General features: G+C 44.8%; 1 pseudogene; it reads right to left on the bottom strand.

Annotated features, from left to right (window-relative positions):
• The window catches only part of LOC128836158 (cytoplasmic dynein 1 heavy chain 1-like), a 49,008-nt pseudogene extending 31,655 nt beyond the window's left edge, over window positions 1-17,353 (bottom strand).
• Between the last annotated feature and the right edge of the window lie 244 nt (window positions 17,354-17,597).

Here is a 17,597-nt window from a genome sequence, read left to right as displayed (position 1 = left end):
CCCGTGTTTTTTCCAAACTCCTAGCTGTAGTCACTGCCTACCTCAGGAAACATGGGGTTATAATATTTCTTTACCTCGACGACTGTCTCCTCAAAGCCTCGACGAAAGTCTTCGATCCACGCAGCTCACCATTGCCTGCTTCCTGTTCCTTGGCCTACAAACAAACAAAAACAAATCCACCTTATCTCCTACCCAACAACTGGAGTTCATAGGAGCATACCTCAATTCCCGGAAGGGAATAGCATCTCTCCCGCTCGACCATTTCAAGCACCATAAAACTGCTGGTCACGAAACTTCGCAACAATCCTCAGGTCACTGCTCGGGACTGCCTACAACTCTTAAGTCACATGGCCTCGTCTACTTTCATGGTCAGGAATGCACGCCTACACATGAGGTGCTTCCAAGCTTGGCTGACCATGGTTTACAGACTGAACATACACGCTCTAAACAAACTTCTATCCATACCCTTCAAAGACTCCCTCCTATGGTGGACAGTTCCCTCCAACCTCTGCTCAGGAGTCCCTTTTCTCCAGGATGCTCCATCCCTTATAATGACTACCGATGCATCCCTCACAGGACGTGGAGCACACATGTCCCACCATACAGCACAGGGGCTATGGTCTTCCACCGAAACCTCCCTGCACATAAATGTCCTAGAACTTTGAGCCATGCTCAACACCTGCCATCACTTCCTCCCATTCATTCGGAACTAACATGTTTGGATAATGACAGACAATATCGCCTGCATGTTCTGTGTAAACAGGCAGGGAGGAGTTTGATCTCACTCGCTTTGCACAGAAGCTATGAAGCTCTGGAATTGGTGTCTCACTAACAACTGGATATCAGCCGCCTATCTCCCTGGGGCCCTGTATACCACTGCGGACGAACTAAGCAGACTGTTTTCCTGGGATCACGAATGGAGATAAATGAGACGGTCATAAGCAACATATTCTACATTTGTTTCTCCAGGTGGTGATAAATCCCTGTGGGTTTTGACTGCTGCAAGCTCTTGTTTCCTCCTTCTTGGTGAAAGCACCCTTTTAGTTGGAAAAGTTACTAAAAAGGGATGGTAAATTAATCTCTTTGATCCTCCTTATGTAATGTTTTTCTAAAGGCTGTGTGTTTGTTCCTAACCTAACTCAGAGATGCATATTAATAAGCTTTTCCGCCAAACCAAGATCTTTGTGAAAGCACAAACTTCATGCTTTGGACACTTGCAGAATTTGTATTTGCAGTACACTAAAAGTTTCTGAGTTTAACAAGCAGTTATTTCTGTATGTCAAGGGCCCTAACAAAGGGAAAAGGGCCTTTAACACTTCAGTACTAGACATTGGCTTTAGAATGATATTTGCCCAATTTACAAGATGACAAGATAACCCCTGCACAGGCAACAACAGGGCATTTGAGCAGAGGCCTACAATGTATCTTGAGTAGAAAGGGCTGAGGCATCTGTCCAAGAAATCTGTAGAGCTGCTTCCTGGTCAGTACTTATCACATTTGGGTATTACTATAAAGTCAATCTCTTCTCAGAGAAAGAGGCAATATGGACAGAGCATTTTTAGGCAGCAACTTGAGGTAAGCCTTCATTCTAAGTTGGCGCTAGTTGCCACATCTGTGCACTCTGGTTCATTACAGGATGGGGGTAAAGGAGACCAACAAGAGAGAATTACTTATTGACATCTATCAGTTTTCGTTTCCCACATCTTGATACAACCCTAAAAATGAGGGGAGGAGGGTTGTATGTTTTTGTAGAAAGAATCATGATTGGTTGTATAGGAGAGGTGTTGGCTCCTTTGTATATTCTGGAAAGACTCCGTATTTTTATCTCCGTATTTTCTGATAAGTGGAAACATACCACATTCAGTTACTGGGAAGAGGAAATTACAGTAAAGATAATTACTGGTAAGTTCTTTCTTTTTGTGAGGCAAAAAAATATAAAGTTTGAGATTATAAAGATGTCTTGGCTTTTTTCAAGAAACAACATTAAGGAACTTAATTTTTTGAACAATTATGAGACTAAGTACATTCATAAGCCAGGATAAAAGAATGTGAAAATAGTTGTGGGATATTAGTCAAGTAAAATATTGTCAAAACTTCGTTAAAGACCTACTGTAACTCAGAAAATATTATATTTGATACTTTGAAAGTATGATGTACCATTGCTGTTTAAAGCATGTCTGAAAAATACAGGAATAAAAATTATTCCAATATTTTTACTACACAATAGTTGAAGGTGTTTTTCCCTGAATTTGAAAATATTCTCAATTTTTAATGTTAAAATTTTTATGTGGCATATACTTAAATTGAAATACTTTGGTTTAACTATTAATATACACTCTCTTTTTTTATTTAGTTGGCATACTATGTAGTTCAATTGGTAGAAAAGGACAGCACGCTTACTGAACCAGTAAGTTTATTTTACTGTTTTATCATATTAATTCATTTTGAAGCATTAACAACATTTTGATTTGCACTGTTTATAATGTTTGTTACACCTAAAAATCATTCCAAAGTAATAGATTGATATTAAGAGCAAAGTTCTTTAAATTTCTAATTAATAAAATGTATTTTTAAAATTGTTTGAACGATCCCTGGAATGAGCTGCTCACTAAGACGATATAGTTGGTTTCCCCCTCCCCAAATAATGGTACAGTGAGCAATTTTTACTTCACTGAGCCAATGTCCATTAGTAAAATTAGCATATCTAAAACAACTGATCAAAAAATAAATCTGACAAGAATGCATATTCATTTTAGAAAGCTTAGCATTTTGATCACCTCACATGATTGTTATATGTGCTAATTCAACATTGTATTCTAGTTGCTCACTCACCCAAAGGAAATAAAATATTTCCTCCTGTTATAATCATGGTGAAAGTGAGCAAGTAGATTTTGCACCTGCTAGTAAAATTTTTATAACAATTTATAAGGCTGCACTAAGGACATTATTGCATATTATGACAATTCAGTTTGAGTTAAAAAAATGTATGCAGTTCTCTAATATGTATAATGCTGAACTATCATTTTACTTGTCCTGACATTCAATATCTTTTCATTAGCTTTTAATTTATATACATAAATCTCCTTCCACCTATCTCTGCTTTTTTCATCCCTTCCCTTCTGAAAAATGTGAAGTATTATTTCACTTCCCTGATAAGATAAAGGAAAATTATCTATCTGATAGAATGGCTAATGTTAAAGATTCTCACACTTTTTAAAGTTATATCTATACATATACATTATCTGAACATATTTGTATTTTAAAGGATGATTCTTTAAAAAAAAATGCTAATTTTTTACTGTTCGAGTCCTTGCTCATGTCAATTCCATTGTAGGTGTGAGCGCACCCATGTGCGCCATTGTCTGAAACTTTTGCCTTAGTGGTTCCCGTAGGGCCAGCTATGGCGCTCTCTGGAGTGCTGCACTCATGCCACAGTGTAGCACGTGCGGCCAGCTCTGTGCCCTCTCAGTTCCTTACCACCTGTGGTGGTCAGTCAGAGCACCTCTGTCCCTTGCTTCTCTTCTCTTAGCCTTGTGCTTCTAGCTGTAAATAGTTTAATCATTTGTTAGTTGGTAAGTACCTGTTAAGTTTTCAGTTATATCCTGTCCCAATGGGGACTTTCCCCCAAGTCGGGCATACCCTGGTCTGCAGGTTTCAAGCGCTGCTCTTTGTGTAACATGCCTATGCTTGTTAGTGATCTGCACAAAAGTTGTCTACAGAGCCTCGGGGAATCCCACATAAAGGAGCGCTGTGGCATCTGCCAGAACTTTCTTCCTTGGACACAAAGTGAACAAGACATATACCTCAGGCCCCTCCTGATGCAGTGCTGCCCAATGCCCTGATTTGGAGCGGGCAAAGTCTGAACCAGCACCCAGCATGTCAACTATGGCGCATAGTGCATCCCCGGCACTGGGCTTTCCCTGCCACCGATCCCCAGTGACAAAGATGACAACAGCACCAAGCAAGCCTGACCAAAGGACCCAGCTCAGGTCTTACACCCACTCTGGACCAACAAAAGGGTTCAACCCAGGGGAGTTCATCCCCTGAAAGAACCTGCCACCGACTTCTGGGAATGGTAAAGGGCCCAAACCAACGGCGCAGTCGATGTCCTCTGAGCCCCTAGCACCTGAAGGGCTAGGAGTGCCTCCGCCGCAAGCAGCAATGGAACCAGATAACGCTCTCTCTGAGTGCAAGCCCGTCGGCAAGACCTTGCAGAAAACAAGCGAGCGCCACTGGTCTCCAGGGCCAAGACAGAGCCCTAGGACACCATGTTCTTGGTCTCTGCATCAGCCCAGGTCTCCGTCTTAACGCTCTCGATCCCAGTTTTCATGCTGGAGCTTGCCCAGGTGTTGATCTCCCTGGCACCGTTTTTTGTCGTGTTATAGGTAGCCATCGCCAAGACCTCCTGGTCGCTCTCCAACATGGCACCACTCACCCAACTCCCGGCACCGGTTGGACTGTTCCTGGCACCGATCACTGGCAGCGACGGTGAGCCGCCAGACCCAAGCCTCAACAGCCCCGCCTTGGTCACCGGAGGGTGACGACTTCTCCAGCTTGGAGGCACAGTTCAGCCCCTCACCCAGAGAGCATCGTGACTGGGCTCCAGAGGGCGCATCCACGGTATCGGTTCTGATCTGGCAGCAGGGCCAGTGGCCAACCCAATGGCTTTATTGGAACGCCTGGGGCGTTCCCGTCATGCTGTTGCCCCACTCCTGCCAACTCTTGCTCACCTCATCAGACAGGCTGAAGTTGGCACCCACGGCACTGGGTTCAGTGCAGGACGCTCTGGCAGCTGCCGCGGGTGAGAAGCCGGTACCCACCCCAAGGCTGTCCTCTCTGACGTGTGAGGAAATTAGACAACTGGGAGAAGTCCAGCAATCACCTCTCTGGATGAGGTGGTGGTGATTTTAGGGAGCCTTGGCACTGGTCCGCAGGGTGACTTCCAACTTGGACCTCAAGGTGGAGGAGATAGAGGAGCAGACGGACACATTGTTTTATGTGCTCTGGTTTAGACCTGACCTGGATCCGTCCACCACTAAAGGGAGAAGAGAAGCTCTTGGGGAACTGTCCGTAGGAAGTCCATGATGTAGTTCATGGGAGAATAGGTCCTCTGGAGCCACAGCTGTAGGCAACAAAAGTGGAGACAAGCTAAGACAGTAATGGATGTACAAATCACCATGTGGCCAAGAAGAGAGAGGCAAGTCCAGGAGGACTGGAAATTGCAGTGGAAATCAGCTCCTGTAGGGCCTGGAACCTGTCCTCGGGGAGGTGGGCACATGCTGATATTGCATTGATACAGGCCCCGATGAATTCTGGGGACTATATGGGATCCAACTGATTTTCTGATGTTTACACTCACCGCCAGGGAAGAGTGGAGTGTAAGCAGCACAGAGGTCTAGGAATGACACTCCCCTTTGGCTGCTAGCAGCATGATCTAATCATCAAGGGAATATAAGGACCCCAGGTGGTCCACCACTCCTGAGAAAACTTTGGTGGAGACTTGTGAAGCAGTGGCGAGTCCAAAAGGTAGAACCTTGAATCTCAGGAAACGTCTGTGGGTAGGATGGATATCTATGTGGAGGTAAGCATTCTGCATATTGAGAGCCGTAAACCACGTGCCTCTTTCTAACAAAGGAACGATGGCTGCCAGGGTGACCATATGAAAACTTCGGCTTGCATATAAAGCGGTTGAGATGATGGAGGTCTAAGATCGGTCTCCACATGCCCCTCTTGGGGACTAGAAAATAGGTGGAATGGAACCCTGCACCCTGATAGGTCATAGGAACAGGTTCTATCACTCCTCTTTGCAGGAGAGAGTCCACTTCTAGTCCGAGTAAGACTTGCACTTGGTTGCTGGTGCGTAGATACCCAGTGATCACAGAACGGCTCTGGAGCCTTAGATTCCCTCAACTCCCTCAATCCTTTGACTGAAGAGATGAGACCCATCGAAAGGGAGGTCCTTTATGGTGTTCTGGACTTCCCATGGGAAGCCTGATGAATGCAGTCATGACTCTCTCCACATAACGATCCCCAAAGCCATAGCGCGCGAAGTAGTGTCTGCCATGTCCAACGTGGCCTGGAGCGTCATCCTTCAACTAGTTTCCCCTTCTGTAGGATAGCCTGGAAGCAGGCTTGATTCTGCTGGGGAAGTTTGTCTGTGAAGTCCCACCAACCTGCCGTAGGTAAGGAAGTCATATTTAGCGAACAGAGCCAAGTAATTGGAGATGTGAAATTGGAGGCTGACAGAAAAGAATATCTTCTGACACAAAATGTCCAGTTGCTTGCCCTCACGGTCTGCTGGGGTAGAGCGTCAGCATTGCTGCCGGGCCTGCTCTATCATTGCCTGTATGATGAGCAAATTAGATGGGGGGATGAGAGAACAGAAAAATCAGACCCTTTTGCAGGTACACAGTACCTCTTCTCCATCCTGCCTTGGGGGTACGTGTGCAAGTGGCTGGAGTGTGCCAGACAGTCTAGGCCGGTTGAAGAACAGGATCACGGATTGGTAGAGCCATTCTGGCAAGTATCAAGGTGTGTAAGATATGACAGCTGGTGCTGTTTGTTCTGTACAGTACTTCCTCTAGTGGAATGTGGAAGGTATTAGCCACCCTATATAACAGTTCTTGGAACTGACGGTAGTCATCCAGTCATGAGGAGGGAAATGAAGATACTACAGCATCTGGAGATGATGAAGGGAACTGCTCTGGTTCCAGGGGTACTGTCAGAGTTGGACTAAGAGGAGCATCTTCCAACATTGGTTCAGAATGCCTACTCGATGACGATCAAAGAGGTGAGGTGGGGAACTCCTCTCGAGTGGAGTGGGAAGGTTCCAAAGGCAGATACCGAGGCCACAATGCCCAGTACAGCCAACCAGGCAGATCCGTTCCTGTGGAGGGCCCCAAAGAGCAGGGTACCAATGGTTCCATTGCTGGGGAAAGGGAGGATACTGCCATTGAGTTGGCGGAACCTTAGGGTAGTCATACTGGTTATGGAAGGGGCAGATCCTACACTCTGTCCAACTCCTCCAATGCCAAAAAATCAAAGCCCAGTTCGAATGGCAGTGCCCTCAGAACTGGTGGATCCACAGGAGCTGGAACTTGACCTGAAGGAGCAAAGTCTAATGTAGAAACGGGGGCTGCCTCGGTACCAAAGGTTCCCTTGACTTCAGCGAAGAAAGGGTATATGTGTGGACCAACACACACTACTACTTTCCAAATCTCCAGCTCCTCACACATGGCATATGCCTATAACCCCCAGGGGAATACAAATCGGGACCATAACTCGAAGAACTTACATTATGTAGCAATATGTACCAACAGAATATTTTTATTTCTACTCAAGGTTCTGTATTGTCTTATTTTAACAAAAAGCATAATGAGGAACAGTCAAATGTAACTTACTTTGATCTTTGGCTCCCCTCCAGGCTTGTGACTGACTTGAGGTGCATCTGTATCCATGTCAACTTCTGCTTTATCAGCAGCTTGTCCAAGAAGAACTTGGGTGCAAGCTTTCAGCCCAGCCTGTAGACGAACTCCTAGTATTCGTTCAATCTAAGGGAGGAAGAAGCCATATTGAAAACAAATACAAAGAAATCTGGCAGAAAGACATTTATATCATGTGTTCTCTCCATAAGAGTCCCCCATTGTCAAGAAATCCCTGAAACTTTCAGACATAGCAGGACTCTTAAAGGATGGAAATTCAGCCTTAAAACAGGAGTGGTTTTTTTTATTATTATTAAACAAACACTTTTAAAGCAAAGGAAGTTTATGTCAACATGCTAGACTACTGTTTAGAGTATTTAAAATCTATGTTTTAGGAGGGGACCTAAATGTCAGATTTACTGCCATGTTGTCCTAAGTAAGAGACTTCACCTTAGCATTATGATTAGTATTGTCCGTATTAAGATGCTCATGTTCACCCACATTGGAGAACCTGTTCCCTACCCTGCCATATCCAACCATCCGTTAAGCCTTTAGCTATTATCCTGTCAGCTGAAGAGCTAGCAAGTCTCCCCTGGAATCAATTAATTCCAGTCATCGGTAGCTAAGCACTCTTATCTGTCTGCCTAAGAGCCTGCCAGATGTCCTAAATGGCATTTGGTAGAGATATTCAAGGAACTGGCAAATAGATTGGAAATTCTCACTCTAGGTCACATGAGAGTGGTAGACCACACTTTGCCTCTTAACACCTTTGAAGGCTGTTCACTTTGAGTGAAAGACCTACCTCCATATCCAACTTAGTGTCCCAGATGGGCAAATTGGAATACAAATGAAGATTCATGTCATCCACAGCTTTTTCAACTCTGTTCAAGATTTCTAAAAAAAAAAAAAAAAAAGTCTTATGATCATACATGCAGCTTTCCAAGGATCAAACTTCCAAGTCTATTTTTTCTTCAATAATGAGATCACCCACCTAAGGGAAAATTTAATGTTAGTACTTTGCTGATACCAGTCTGCCATGTTGATGGAAGTGATAAAACATCCTTCTCTCACAAACAGACCTACATCCATTCTTGCGAGGGGGTGAGTCATTACTTTATGTTCATTCATTGAAACTTACTGAAGTCTCTGGGAACTTGCTTGATAATGGAGATGTCAGAATTTGGCCAATTCCCTTAATCTAAAAAAGAGATACTGAGAAACATGCACACAGATTTTTAAAATGTAACTGATGCTATACTAGAATATAAAGCATTAATACAAAGTGTGTTCATGTTATAATCATGAACTGAAAAGTTTCAGTAGCTACTTTACTAAATTAGCATTTTTTAATAGGATATGGTTTCTCTATCACCCCCCAAAAGAGAACATTTGCAACATTACCAGGTAATAATCTGAGAGCATACATCTTGTCAATTGTTTCTCTGTTCAGTAACTTCTTCAATACAATGAGACATTATGCAACTATTGCTTAGATTCTACAGAGTTAGATTATTTTCCAAGAGGAAGACAGCTGTTGTCCTGAATAATATACAATCCAAAACTAAACTATTTTGTTGCTGATAAACTCAACTGCCACCGATATATGCAGAGTCTCACTTGGAAAAAAACAATCAGTAGAACAAACCTTTTCTTGGAAGCTGAAGACAGTCTCTGCTAGGCGTTGTACATAGGGGTCGAGTTTGTATGACTCCCACACCAGGGCAATACCTTCTCCAATCAAAGCCTACACTTCCTTCTTTAGACCAGCTACCAGCAGAGAAATAGTGTTATGCTCTTCCACCTTCTCATAGGACCATTCATACATACGGACACTTTCAGTCAGAGAAATAGCAAAAGGATAGAGCTGGTTTGCTTGGTGAGCTTTGTTGACAATTGCAAGCGGAACACGAAATCCAAACCACTCAAGGTTGCGGACTTCTTTCTGAGACTTAATTATTTCTGGAAGAAAGATGACTTTTAGTTTGAGGACATTTCCAGTTCAGCCTCTAACACGAGTACTTTCAATAGTGAAGATATGGCCACACACACCAAGGTTGCGCTGCTGAACCTTCCTTGCCCAGTCATCAAATATTTCTTGAGTGTTGAGCTTCATACGGAAGCTGTCGCCATCTTGCTTCAGCTTCTGGCCTTCAACATGGTTCTCCCAACTTTTGCCAAGCACATCTTCAACACGCTTCATGTAGGCTGTGAGCTGTCGATCAATCTGTTTGGCCCAGATTATTTACCCAGACACGGGAGGCAAGTCACGAACATGACTCATTTTGCAAGCCTGACTTTGTGGGTATTGTACCTTGAATTTGTCATGAAGAGACTCGATATCATCTTTTACACTCTGGATCAATTGTGTTTGATATTCACAAATAGCACCCCGAACGCAAGGTCTGACAAAGCATTGAATCTGGAAGAGATCCTGAACATTTCATTTGCATTCTTTGCTGTGCCAAGCTGGTCTTGTAGACGAGCAGTTATTCTTGTTTCAATCCTATCAATTCTTTCATCATACCGTTTCATTGCTGCCTCCCAGGCTTCTGTACCTTCTTTGGTAACATCTAAGCCATCTACTTCTTTAATGTTCTCATTAGCAAGATTTACTTCTTCAATAGCATTAGCATCCGCAGCATCATAAAGGACTTCTGCTACCTTCATATCCTGGGGTACATCTCCTTGATTCTGCTAGGCAACAGCAGTGACCTGCATAAAGTCACATCGTTTAGTAAACTCTACAAGCCTCACTGATCTGACAGTTTCTTTGCCACACACATGTTGAGAGTTAAGCAGTTGGGAGCACACTGGTTTGTCAGCATCACTCACTGGTGTATGCTTAATGAACGCCAAACTGTGGAGCAAAGAAAGAAGTTAGTTAACCATAAGACATTTAATTCCAGAATACAGTAAATTACAGTAGCTCTAGTGTAACAGAAGATTAGGTGGTGTATATCAGACATTACATGCTAATGTGCTTTACCGGGTACACTTTTGAAAGTATGGGAGCAAAACTTGTGCTAATGCTTTAATACTCTTACTAATAGCTGAATGTATTAGGTTTTTATATTAATCCATTTTAGACTGACACAAAACTAAAAGCAATCAAGTCTATAATCATAATAATTGAAAGCACACCATTTTCTGGTGTAAGATTTCTTCTAAAATCTTTTTGCTTCACAGAGACAAATGCGTGCTACGATTAGACAATGACAAAAGACAAATATGCAAGCATATGAGAGAGAGAGAGCGCGGCGCGCGCACAGTTGTGAAGCTAGATGTTTGTAGAGCACTTTGACCATCAAAAGCACTATATAAGCACTACATATTACTATGTGTGTGTTGGCCTAAGGATTATAGAACTAGCTTTTCCTCGTCCTAAAACATTCATATCAGATTTTAGTAAGACTGCACTCACCTGTTTGACTTTAGCTCATAATAAATGTCAGTATTAATGCTATAGGAATACGAATTCTTTTTCCTCTTCTCCTTCATCACCCACATCCTCTGTAAACAGAATTTGATACATTAAAAACCTCTAACATGCACTTAGCAGCCTATTAACCCATCCCTCTCCACCACATCTACCTCACACGAACGCATGCAGGAGCTCATTTGTGCTCATCTCTCATCTAGGTTTGAAATCATACCCAGAATTATTTAATTTGTTGTCAGCAGAGTTGGATAGAACATACCAAAGTATCTTTTCATTTGTACTAACCACGACTTAGAACCCAGACACGCATGACTCCTCAAGACAGGTTTTTATGGCTTTATTACAAGAGATTAGTTAGGATCACTACTGCTCCCCATTTTTCTAGGCTGCCTCCTGTATGAATTGCTGTAGTGAAAGCAAATTACAAGCCAACTCCTTACATGCTTATTTCAAGAGAGATTTGCAGGAGTTTCCCCATAATACAAAGCCTGAGTTATGGCTTTTTAAAAATACACAGTTTTGTTATCTCTGTATGCTTAAAGACCTGCAAGAACATGCCAGAAGATTGTCAGTTTAATTCCTTTTCATAACTTGCCTTGATATTTTTCAAAGACTTCAAATTATATTAAGGAAAATAGGAGATTAAAAGTACAAAGTGTAAGAAAAAATGACTGTTTCCCTAACTTAGCTAGCGAGTCACAAGGTGATGTAATCGCTGTGCATGCTGGCACTTCTGCAGTGAAACCACTGCAATGCAGCACAAAGCTATCTCCATCTGAGGAAGACACGCCCAAGTGAGAAAAAGTACAGGAGCATTACTCTCCTGTTCTCCCAATGCTTCCAAAAGATGAACTACCAGAGTTTTATTTTGTATTACTGTAGCACCTAGAGCCCATGGACTAGTAATAGACCATTGTGATAGGTGCCCTTGATATCCAGATGAAACCGACCACTTAACAGCATACAATTTGTGTTTGATAAGATTAACTGGTGAATCTTCGTGATCTGAAGTCTGGCTCTTGTTCTGACAGTTGATAGTAATCAGCACTTGGTGCTTTACATTTTCAAGTCACGGTAGAAAAGTCAACACTAAACATTTTAATTTTGTAACAAAGCACGGGCACTAGAACTCTACCCACTGCACTTAAAGGTATTTAACCTCCTTCCTACTGTATTAGTTCTGTAAAAGCACTGATAATCCAGCAACATATTTCCAGAAGTCAGGTCTATTACACCCGGTGATGCTGACAGGAAGCACAGCTTTTAGTGAGCTCATCAGTACAGTACTATATTTTCAGCCCACTTTTTCAGAATATTTTTTTAAATCATCTTCTAAAAATTCTATATATTTTATAATATATTAATTTATATATATATAAATAAAAAATTAAAATTATATATATAATTTTAGCAAAACTGCTGTCCCCAGATAGAGGTGCACCTTTGTCTGGTTCCTCTATACAAAGAAAGCATCTGAGGTGATGGTATATCTACACTACAATTAAAAATGACTCAAGCCCCCTGTGACTGAGTGAAGGGGCTGTTTAATTGCGGTGCAGACAGGCTTGGGCAGACTGAGCTCTGGGACCCTCCCACCTCGCAGGCTGGAGCCCGAATGTCCAAGTAGCCCTTTAGCCACAGTCAGCTGGCACAGGCCAGGCACAAGTGTCTAATTAGTGATAGACATACTCTGAGGGAACAACAGTCTTTTGCAGACCCCAAAAGTTCAAACCTATTCCTGATTCAGACACTCCATATATTTCAGAGACATGCTATCCCAATTTAAAAAAAAAAAAATCACTTTTGGTGTTTACAACCCAAACACTATCACAAAATACGTATGCACTCAAACACCCACATGCACAACGACTTGTTGCAAGCCTGAAGTGAACGATCAGATGGATCAAGCTCTGATTAAAAAAAAAGCTCCAGAAGAACAGCTTGCCATTTGACTCCTCTGCCCTTCCTTACAGAGATTCTTCTGTTAGTGAAGAAACACTAATCCTGCCGAAGACTTGTTTGAGATTTGTTTTTGTAGGGGATGGAGGCGGGGGGGGGGGGGGGGGGGGGAGAGCACGGCCAAACAAGTTTGCCAGAAGCTTCTAGTGGTTATCCTATGGCTTGAAGCAGGGGTCTAAAGTTCCTACTAAATGATGGCAAAGAAGAGGTCCCTTATCCTGCTGTGTCTCTTGACAGGTGTTGGGGCTACAAGGGAACATGGCAGTCAAAGCTTCACACACTAGTTATTACAAACCAGATCAGAAATTTTATTGCAAGTAATGCAAATATCTTCCTAGGGGCATCCAGGAAGAGGCTGGACTGGATAGCGTGGTGATGTAAAGGGTAGCAAAGGGAGAGGTGTGAGTAAAGAGTGGATTGAGGGCTCAAAATCAAAAGACAGCTGCTGGTTTATGTAATGACATACCAAGATAGGAAACATGAACACATTTAAGACCAGCACTCAATAGTGCATTTGAGTCAGTTATTCCAAAACAGTTCCATAAGTTTCCCTTACTGCACATGTGTGCTCATAGTCTCTGGTGAAAGAGGTACCGCTAGGACTTACAGAATGCAAGTCACTCTTAAGTCAAAGACACTTGCCAGTTGTCAGAAGCTATTAAAAGGAGACTACTACTAAAATTAATGTTTACATGCTAAAGTCATTGGTCTGAAGTAAACTAACCTAGCCCTTGGGTATGCCAGTATAACATCGGACCATATTGTGTGCAACACGCACACATTTCGGGGTGTGACCTTAACAACTGCCTTGACAAAATCACCCCAGGCTAGTCATGGAGGACCTGGAAGTGTTTTTTTTTTTTTTTTTTTTTTTTTTTAAAGATTCCCACATTGACATTAACACCGGTTCATGTAAACTGGTGTTCACGCCCTTACTTGGGCAGCCCACCATACCGTTTTAAGCACTACGTTGTTTGGATTTGGAGGTCTTCACCATGGTGCTTAAAAGGGCTGGCCAGTTGATACTGTCTACACTTAGCGTGAAGTAGAACTTCTAGAATTGCTTCAACTGAACATTAGCAACAGTGGGAAACGGAGATAAGAGTTTCCCTGGGCTGGGGTCCAATAATTACATACAACAAGAATGTAATAAGTACTTTTTGGAACGGTTTACAGTTATACAACTGCTGGAATCATTTGCTGTTTTTACCATGTTAAATAAAACCCAGGAAGTTAAAGTGACCTATTTTGCCCATTCAAGATTCTGTGATGCTGAATTTAACATCCAAACAACTTACTACTGCTAGAAGTAACGTGAAATGGCAATTTGTTTTACCAGGGTTTGCAGAATCAGCCTCTTGGCATTTGGCCCAAGGCACATTTGTTGGGTGAAGTTTAGGTAGAGCAATGTCCTCAAAAAAGATATATCCTGTCAGGAGCGAGGAAGAGTATCCAACACAGAAAGGAATGAGTAATACCAAAATGTTTGCAAACTGCTCTCAGAGCACTTTCTCTTAGAGGTAACATGATGTGTACAGAAAAAATAGTCTGTGCCTGCAATATTTGAACATGCTGGGGTAGACTGGGGACCAAGTGCTCTAGGGGTACATCTATACTGTAATAAAATAACTCACTGAACAGCTCTAAGACTGCTGCAGTTGCATTACAGTGTAGACCAGGGGCAGGAAAACATTTTGGCCTGAGGGCCACATTGGATTTCCGAAATTGTATGGAGGGCCAGTGAGGGGAGGCTGTGCTTCCCCAAACAGCCAGGTGTAGCCCAGCCCCCACCCGCTATCTGACCCCCCCTCCCCCGCTTTTTGCCCTGACAGCCCACCGGGACTCCTGCCCCATCCATCACTCCCTGTCCTCTGACTGCCCCCAGACCCTCCGCCCCTGACTGCCCCTCCACCACCCCATCCTCTCATTCCTGACTGCCCCCACAGGACCCCTGACACATCCAACCATCCCTTCTCCCTGACCACCGCTGGAACCCCTGCCCGTCTGCCCCCCGCCACCCCATCCAACCCCCCCATTCCTGGGTCCCCTGCCCCCATTCAATCCCCCGTTCCCTGCCCTCTAACCACCCTGACCCCTATCCACACCCCTGCCCCCTGACCACCACCACCTTGAACTCCCCTGCTCTCTATCCAACCCCCCCTGCTCCTTGCCCCCTTACTGCACTGCCATGAGCACCGGTAGCTGGCGGCGCTACAGCTGCGCCGCCCAGAGCACCAGGACAGGCAGCCGTGCCGCCCGGCTGGAGCCAGCCACACCACCGCACAACACAGAGCACCAGGTCAGGCCGGGACTCTGCAGCTGCGCTGCCCGGCAAGAGCTTGCAGCCCCGCCACCGACAGCACTGCGCCAGCGGCGCAGTGAGCTGATGCTGTGGGGCCGGGGGCTAGCCTCCCGGGGCCAGGAGCTCAGGGGTCGAGCAGGAGGGTCCCGTGGGCCGGATGTGGCCCGAGGGCCGTAGTTTGCCCACCTCTGGTGTAGACACACTCTATGTGTCTCATAAATAGGGCAACTGGATTTAGCGTACAACTGGCTTTTTTTTTTTTTGTGTTTAAGGACTTTGACTTCCTACTCTCACCCCACTGCTCCACTCAAACTATTGCAAAAAAGCTTTGATCAGGGGCTAGACATACCAGACCACCTAATTAACTGTCAAGGATTTATCATCTGTTATGACATACCCATATCTGAAACTAATGCAGTTTATATTCCTCCCCATGAGCAATTCACCATAAAAAAGTTACTGGATGTTATACAAGGGTAGGGGGAACAATGTAAATACCTAACATAGAAAAGTGCACAAGCCAGGTTTTGAAACATTTATTCCATTTTAACTGAATGTCACTGGTGTCAATATAGCTCAGTTGCTAAGCGTTCTTGCCTCTAGGACAGTGGTTCTCAAATTGGGAGTCGGGACCCCTCAAGGGGTCCCGAGGTTATTACATGGGGGAGGGGTCGCAAGCTGTCAGCCTCCACCCTAAACCCCGCTTTGCCTCCAGCATTTATAATGGTGTTAAATATATATATAAAAAAGTGTTTTTAAGTTATAAGGGGGGGGGTCACACTCAGAGGTTTGCTATGTGAAAGGGGTCACCAGTACAAAAGTTTGACAACCACTGCTCTAGGCCATAACGTCACACATCCAAGTCCTTCAACAGCACTGGCTCATACCCACTGTTTATACTGCACTGCAGTACTTTGCAACACTGTGGCAGGCGCAGTCCTTCAGATGAAATTTTAGGGAGATCCCTCCTGCCTGCATCTGTGAACTAGCCATATAGAAACTAATGATCCTCTGATACTTCTCAAATTGACCAAGAAAAAATCCTAACATCACGTCCTTATCTTTTCAAGTCAGATACCAACAGGGAAATCTATGTGACGGCACAATGGCTGTTGTATTTACCTACGTAAGACCTTTGAGCCAGCATCTACATATTACTTTATAAAGAGCTTTGGGGGGACATGTAGCCCAACACAGCAATGAAGTCAGATGCTGTTGTGAAGGAGATCCAAGGTAAAGGCTTCCAAGCACTTCAGTGCTGCAAAGCCAAGATAGAAACTTGACAAAATAATAAATACATAGTTCATGGGAATGTTTTATCATCTTGACTTTGATTTCAGCCACAGCTCATATAAGGCAGTGTCCACAAATGTCTTTTTTCAAAGACCAATGTTGATTTCTTGATCTCGGTAATTTAAGACTGACGTACCAATTTCTGGCAATTTTTTCTTCCCACACACAGACATGTTAGTAGCCCCTCTGTATAGCTTTTGGGTTAGCTCTCAGGACCAAGGTTATGGTGCATTCCCTCCCTGTGGGAATGGACAAGGGTGTTGCGGGGAGGGGGGGGCGGTTGTAGCATCCCTTCTTCTCTCTATTCCAATACAGGAGGTTACAGGGGGAGCCAGGGGGGTGCGGGGGAAAGCAGTTCGGGAATTGTTGATGGGGCTGCCTCCCCTCTTCCTGTTGCAATAGGGTGATACAGGATACACCACACTGTGCCTGTGGGGTCAGCATCTCCCCCGGGGGGCAGGGTGGGGACACAGGGGGATTGGGGAAGAACAGTCACCGCGGCGAACAAAGCGGCAGCTGCCGCCAGCTTGGCAGCTACCATCTGCAGCGGAGGGAGGCGACCCCCAACCCCGCCCCCTCCTCCTGGCTCTTCCCCGGTGCAGCGGCTCGGCGCCCGGCCCGGCTCTCACCCTTGAGCGTGGATCGCTCCACCAGCACCGTGTGCACCTGCGGGTCGGAGAGGAACTTGCGCATCTGCTCCAGGGCGCCCTTCTCCTCCAGCGCCGCCTCCAGCGCGGCCGGGACCTCCCCGCCGTCCTCCAGCAGCAGCGGCACCAGCTTGCGCAGGTGCTTCTGCAGCACCGAGACATCGGCCACATTCTGCACGGCCGAGCCGGGCACCTCCAGGCCGCCCCCCTCGCCGGGACCCCCGCCGGGACCTCCGCCGCCCGCGTCCGACATCCCCAGACAGCCAGACACAGCCCAGAACCTGCACCTGCGGCTGAGCCACCGCCTAGTACTAAAGTATCAGGGGGTAGCCGTGTTAGTCTGTATCTACAAAAACAACAAAGAGTCTGGTGGCACCTTAAAGACTAACAGATTTACTTGGGCATAAGCTTTCGTGAGTAAAAACCTCACTTCTTCGGATGCATAGAGCGCCTAGTACTACTGAGCCAGCCGCACTCACCGCACCGCCTTGTAACCACCTCCCCCCCGCCGCGGGGCGGCCTGGGAAGTGTAGTCC

This window comes from Malaclemys terrapin, chromosome 4 (genome assembly GCF_027887155.1).
Source record: "Malaclemys terrapin pileata isolate rMalTer1 chromosome 4, rMalTer1.hap1, whole genome shotgun sequence".
Taxonomy (NCBI): Eukaryota; Metazoa; Chordata; order Testudines; family Emydidae; genus Malaclemys; species Malaclemys terrapin.
The sequence above is the reverse complement of the archived record's forward strand: the minus strand, read 5'-3'. Positions and strand labels throughout refer to the sequence as shown.